The following is a 7,146-nucleotide window of genomic DNA, read 5'->3' on the forward strand; positions in this document are numbered from 1 at the left end:
GAACTCTAGCAAAAAATCTACTGAATAGTTTGTGCTGCATTAGCCAAAAATCAAAACTTATCCGGTCCCTAAAAATTTTCATTTTATGATTATATTAGCAATAATCCAAAAAGTGGATCTATTTAAATTTTTTTCTCTTTTAAGAAAAAGAAAATCTTATTTCCCAAATCATTGTACATTTTAATTTGAATTAGGCATTATGTGTCCAACTCTAAGTAGTCCTTACCTAAATATGCATCTAATAATATATGTATATTATATAGTCTAACATACTAATAATACATAAGAAGGAGGTTTGGGTGCGCTTCTATCCTTAAAGGGAGTTCGCTAAGGGAGAGAACGAGAATCAGATGGATTGAACCACAAAGATTTGTTCACTTATATAGAACAAGAAGCAAAAAAAAGTAGATGGTTCATATAGCAATGGAAGAGTCAGTCTCCTTTTATGAAGTCCGAGATTTTCTAATTGAATCGTAGCCAAAGTCTTTTCATGGTTTAGAAAGACTGGTTCAAAAGTACCAAGAAAGATCAGTTGTTCGATCTTCTTCAACTAGTGAGGGAGAAAGAGAGAGTTATGGAATTGTATCATTCCTATACCCTAAAAAGGGTAATGTGATTAGCTTTCTTGAACGAATCTGCTCTATTTTTTGTCAACAAGAGGAAGATCTGCGAATGAAGCAGGCGACAAGTAAATGCTTTTTTTGTGTTCATACCAGGATCCACGGAAAGGCTTTTTTCTCACCCCGAGAAAGGTGCATGCGTTGATTCTATTTATTTTTATTAGTTAGCCAGTGAGAAGGAAAGACTAGCACTTAGAAATCTGGAAGCATTGAACTAAACTAGTTGTTGCCATTGAAAGTAAATAGAACTCTGTGACTTTCGGGCTTAGCTCTTTTCGGATGCAGATGAATAAACCGGTATTTCTCTTTCAGTTGCTGTTCCGGGGAAATAATTTTCTTTTGCTTTGGTAGTCTTGTACATATCCAAATTAAAAGTTTCTCGTGAGAGGACTGAAAAGGAAGCTCGAACGAAGTGAGAGGGTGGATGTAATTCAACTCGACCTACAAAGATAGGGAAATTCTTTTTATTTGAGTTCCTGAATCTCGACTCTCTCTTTTCCTTTATCACCTAGGAAATATATGTATATCTTTCTCTTGGCTTACTACGATTTCTGGATGGGAAGAAAGTCATTTCCAACTCTTTGAATGAATACTCTTTTTGGCCGCAGGAAGAGCCTCTCCTTCTATTTATTCAAAGAACCAAGACTTCTACTATTGTTGGTGACATTTGTTCCCCGTCTCTACTCTCCTATATCACTTACCATGGTTGGGCTTAGGCTTAGTGTGATTAAACTGTGAATCGAGTAAGGAAAAAGAAGTCTAGCTCCGGGCTTTAAAGAAGAGAAGAAAGACTTAGCTTCAAGGGAAATGCTTTAGGAAAGTAAGATTCCAAGTTTTGTAAATACCTTCCTACTGATGGAAGCCTTTCTCTATAAAGTATTCCATTGGTGGGTTCCTTCCCTGCCATGTATGTTAGAGGGTCAACTTTTACTTACTCTATTCTAGAAGTGAAGGTTGGAAAGAAAGACCAATTAGTGTTCTATTCTATACCATACCGCAAATTTAGTATACCAATGTTAGCGAATCACATTCATCAAAAGAAGTTTGTAGGGGCAGCAAATCTAGTTTCCAAATAAGTCAGAATCTTAGCGGAAGCTCTTCTTTTGCTAGCTATTTTTATGTCATCTACTACTTTGTGAAAGGCGAAGTTCCCTCGAAATTACGAGAAGGGATTTAAAAAGAATAATCCCTTGTGACTCGACTTCTTAAATTAGCATATCATCCAAATGGATTTATACAGAAACATTGTTAATTAAATTAAATTTTTGTGTTATCTTATCTTATTTTTCTCAAATTGTCTCGAATTACCTACAAAGTTTGAGGGGTTCCCGAGATTTTTGATTCCTTCTCCATTGCTGAGAGTTGGGAAAGGTAAATGAACAAATTCATTAAAAGTCTTTCGGCGTCTTCCTCATGTGTGATGCATGTTTCCGCTTCTATAATGTACCGTGCAGTCGTCCTAAGGCAGTTGGATGTATTGTATAGCGCCACTATTTTATCTCACTTAAATTCGTTTATGGATTTTTAGTCGGGAATAAATTTGTGGCATATTCGGCGCTACATCACAATGCATTCTCGGGCATAGTTGTTCACTAAAGGTGGCATGGGACATCTCTTAGCGGAGGGAGTCTTAAATCCGGGAGAGAGGTCAGACAAATCTCATTCATCCTGGTCTGATCCAAACAAATCTTATTGAATGAATTTATCCATTGTTGTATGCCCTACTTCTTAGTCAATTTATTCGTACTCGGAACCGCCATACTTCTTTTGAATACTCCTTAGATATAGTGGAAAGATTTTTTTTATGGTGGAGAGTGGGCAATGAAAAGACCAATTCAATAAAGAAGGACTGCATGAATAAGAATCCTCTTATTAAGACAGACAACCAAGAAATAAAGGCTCCACATTCAAACATTAGTTGATCTTAGCTTAGTGTGGTAACCGTTGAATAAGAGGTTAACTGGCAAGGAAAGGCCATAAGCCTGTTTGACTCCTCGCGGAATCAACGGGCATCAAAATATCAAATTTTGGAATGGGGATCTTTTAGTCAGGAACGGACTCTCGGTTAGGAATTTTTTGTTCTTTGGTTATTTTCTGTAACCTGGTAGATATACTGAACCTTTTCCATGAAGGAATTTCAAAGGACTGCAATGTCACATCTAGGGAGAGCCCCCTAGACGTAACCGATGTCGTCATCCTCAGAGAGGACTAAGACAAACCTCTTAGCAATCATAATTACATTAATAGGTTGAAAAGTGGAGAATATTTAAAATTTTTCATCTATTCTAGTTTATGAGGTTTACTTCGACCTCTCACTTACACCTAATTTACATAGTTTTCCACTTTTATGACACACACATATATATAAGATACAATATAGTTTTAAAAGGGATATCTCATTTCATAACCATCAAAACAAGACTATAAAAATTTGGCATGGCACATACAACAATACAATGAAAGTCACATCTCGTCTATAAAATCATAATACTCAAATGAAAGAGAATGAAAAGAAAGCCTTTAAGTATAATCAATATCCAATGCTGGAAAGTGGCATTGTCCTTGAAGTGGTGAGGAACTACCCAACTTGGAGAATGAAGATCCAAGTCTTCTTCAGATGGCGTCAAGCTCGTCAACAACCGAAACCTAAAATGTCAGGAAAAGGGATAAAATAGGGTTTAGCACATCACTTGTTCTAAGTATGGAAACAATGCACACACAACATAGAAATTATGCTAGAAAAGGCAAAATTGTTGAAAACATGCAACTTATTGTAAAAATCCCATTTATGCACTTTAAGTAACTAGATCAATCATTAAAGCACATAATCATCAAGGTAATGTCATATTCAACACAAAACCAACAGTTCTAAGACATTTCGACTTATGTAAAGCCAAATAACTTCAATATCATAATATAACCACAAGGCATATACAAGAACTTCATAACATTTCAACACATACTATACCCTTACCCACAATCCCTTAATATGTCTACAAGTGCAATGACCAAGAAAATCCTCATAACCTCATTCAGAAGAGTAGACCAAAAAAAGGACCATAAGAAATGCCTAACTTCACAAAACATAACATCAAGAGTAACCATTATCATACTTTAGCAATATAGACCAAAAACATTCTCATAAGTGAAACCAACATCATATTGAGTCAATAACATGTCAATTCAACATTTACATAACATATACATTGTAGAACAGAATACCAACCTCCAAAGGCTTCCCTCAAGTTAAACTAGTGAAAGGCATAGCTACAGTCTCATACCCCTACCTAGGCTAAGTAAAACCTTTTAAATCACCCTAGTTAGTGTTTACTTCATTACTTAGTTTCGAGAACACTTGCCTTAACTGACATAGACCACGAGATTTAAGAGTGAAATCCGGTGTTCTAAAGCCTTACACCGATGGAAGGTGTTCTATTGGCCAAGGTAGTACCAAAAACGAACGTAGCATCTAGGTGGATCCACTAGCTAGTATTCCTATGAAGGCAACATAATTTATGGAACTTGGAGGACTTTATTGGAAATATCACTCTATGCCCTTTTTGGAACTGGAGGGAATCCACCTCAAGAGGATTATAGTGAACCCTACCTCCCCACCTAGGGAAGGTGCCACCCCTCATCTTCAAGCTCACTCGGTGCTAAGCTAGAGTCCCTTCTTGAAATTTCTTTAAGTCATCCATTATTATAAAAACTTGTTTAGGTCATAGGAGACTTTTCCTTGTATACCATTATATTTATCTCATTAGGATTTATATGAGAACAAACTTTCAACAGAACCCTCATAGTGAGATCCACACCATATATCATTTCATAGTAATAGTAATGCACACAAATGAATTCACATCATCCTTATTTCATTAATACCTTAACATGATCTCATAATTCATAAGGCAAGACATTTCAATACCAACATCATACCATCCTAATAAATACAATCACAACATATATACTTCAATTGAATCAACCTGAATAAAAATAAGTCATCACAATAGAGTTAGGATTTGAAGATCACAAAGTTGTATCTCTTCCTCTTCCAAAGCCATCATCATGGTCTTAAAATAAATAAACCCAAATTCATCCAAAAATTGGCATAATAAAATCATACAATAGCAATTCACACATTAACCAAGACAATCATATAATTAGTAGATAATTCAATTCAAGATCAAATCCTATGGTTAAGGGGAAAATGTCCTTTTCAACAAACTAGGTTAATTCATCAAGAAGTAGAATAACTGAATCATAATACATAATATTTATTCATAATAACCAAAAGGAATCATAAACAAAGGGATTTATAAGATCAAATTTGTATTGGAAAGAAATCCACATGAAACTCATCTTTTTGAAATCAATTTTGGTAGAACCCTTTGGGGAAAGGAATCCCAAAGGTGAAAGGTTCCCACTCCTTGTTAATTGATGAATAATTATGGAGAAAATCACCCCACTTTATTACCTTATACCGTGACACATCCCTTCAATGGATTTCTTCTATTTGCGAGAGAGAAATAATAGAGAATTGGGTATTGGAAAATATGAGAGTTGGGTTAGTGTAATTAGGTTAGAGTATGTATATAAGTCATTAAAAAACATAATTAGACCTCCATTAATCCATAAAAAATTAACTAACCAATTAATTAATTTAATTAACTAACCTAAAACGTGGCAGCAACAAGTGACCCTAACCTACGAGACCCTGACCTACGGGTCATAGGTCAGTCGACAGACCTTGCGACCAACAGTCCTTTTGGTCCATTGTTTTGGTTAGATATTCTCCAAAAAATGGTCTTTTGCCAAACTGTATAAGTGACAATAGAATCCCCGTTGATTGGCCTATGCCCCGTTGGTTGGCAACCATCGATGACACTGTCTTTTGACAGTTTTTAGCCAAACAGGTTGGGTCCTCCTCAATGATCCTTGTGTCCTTGGAGAGTTTTACCCAAACGTTTAGACCCTAATCAAACTCTTATACGTACTAGAAACCCTAGTACCTAGTCCTATCGAATTCCAACTCCAATAACCTAGTGAAATAGGCTAAGGCACACTAGCACCTCTTGAACTAGTTTCTGGACGTCGTGGACGTTTCTTGACGCTTAATATTAATTATATTTGACGTTAAAACAATGACCTATCATTTAGACACTCATGTTAGGTTCTAGATTAAATATTATACTTTTGGAGTGTTACACTATCCCCCCCCCCCCTTAGGAACATTCGTCCCCGAATGACACTAAAATCTTTTGGAAGGAAGGAATAGACTCAAGAATAGCAACCCAACCTACAATATATCAAAACATGAATCACCACTCAATTCAATATAAGAACCTGAAATTTTACACAATGCAACATTAAAGCATCATTTTAAACTCATAAGGGCTAAACATTGACTATATGAGTATACACTTATGCCAAAGATTTCTTCAACACATATCAACAAGCTTAATACACCTCCTGAAGGCACAACATACTAAAATAAACCACATAAGTTCAAAGCAAGAAAAAGATTAAAATTCAAAAACTTTCATTCCTATAGGCATAACTCACTGTAAATCACTGCAACATGGACCTTATTGAAAAACATCACCAAAAGTCAAGACAACTTCAAATTTACTCATTATTTTCATTATTAGTAAAAACAATTAACCTTCGTTAGGAAATAGATGACGATAATGGGATTTCATTTCAGTATCGACCTCCCATGTTACTCCCTCAACTAAGTAGTTTCTCCATAATACTTGTACGAAGGTCACCTCATTGTTCCTCAAACTCTTCACTTGATGATCAAGAATTTCATCTGGAACCTCCTCATAAGAGAGGTTGTCTTTTACACCAAGACCTTCGATAGGAAGATGGAAATCCATGTTAACATCCTCCCACTTCCAAATAGGAAATTGGATCTCTTATAGTAAACTACCCAACTTTTGGTATTCGGCTTTCACTTGTTGGCAATTTAGACACTTTGCAACAAATTCCGCAAAATGTCCCTTTTTAATCCATCCCACAAAAATACTTCCCTAAGGTCATGATACATATTAGTAGAACCCAGATATATAGAGTAACAGGCTCCATGAGCTTCCTCAAGAATCCAACTTCTCAAACCATCGACAGTAGGGACACAAAATATCCCTTGGTATCTAAGAACAAGATCCCCATTGGGAGAGTGACTCATTAATCTTCCCAAGAACCGATTCTTTCAACTCCATTAGTAATTGATCAAGGTGTTTCTTAGAATTCACCTCAACCACCAAAGACGAATCATAGATATGATGTACCACAACCCCATCTTTTGGATAATCTTCAATTAAAACCCCTTAACGAGCCAACCTATGAACATCCCTCACTAGGTTTCCCTTGGCTTCTTCCACACGATACACACTTCCCATGGACAAATGTCTTAGAGCGTCCGCCACCATATTATCCTTTCCGGGATGATAGAGAACACTCATGTCGTAGTCTTTCAATAACTCCAACTATCTTCTTTGCCAGAGATTCAACTCTTTTTGGGTGA

Source organism: Solanum lycopersicum, chromosome 2 (assembly GCF_036512215.1).
Source record: "Solanum lycopersicum chromosome 2, SLM_r2.1".
NCBI lineage: Eukaryota > Viridiplantae > Streptophyta > Magnoliopsida > Solanales > Solanaceae > Solanum > Solanum lycopersicum.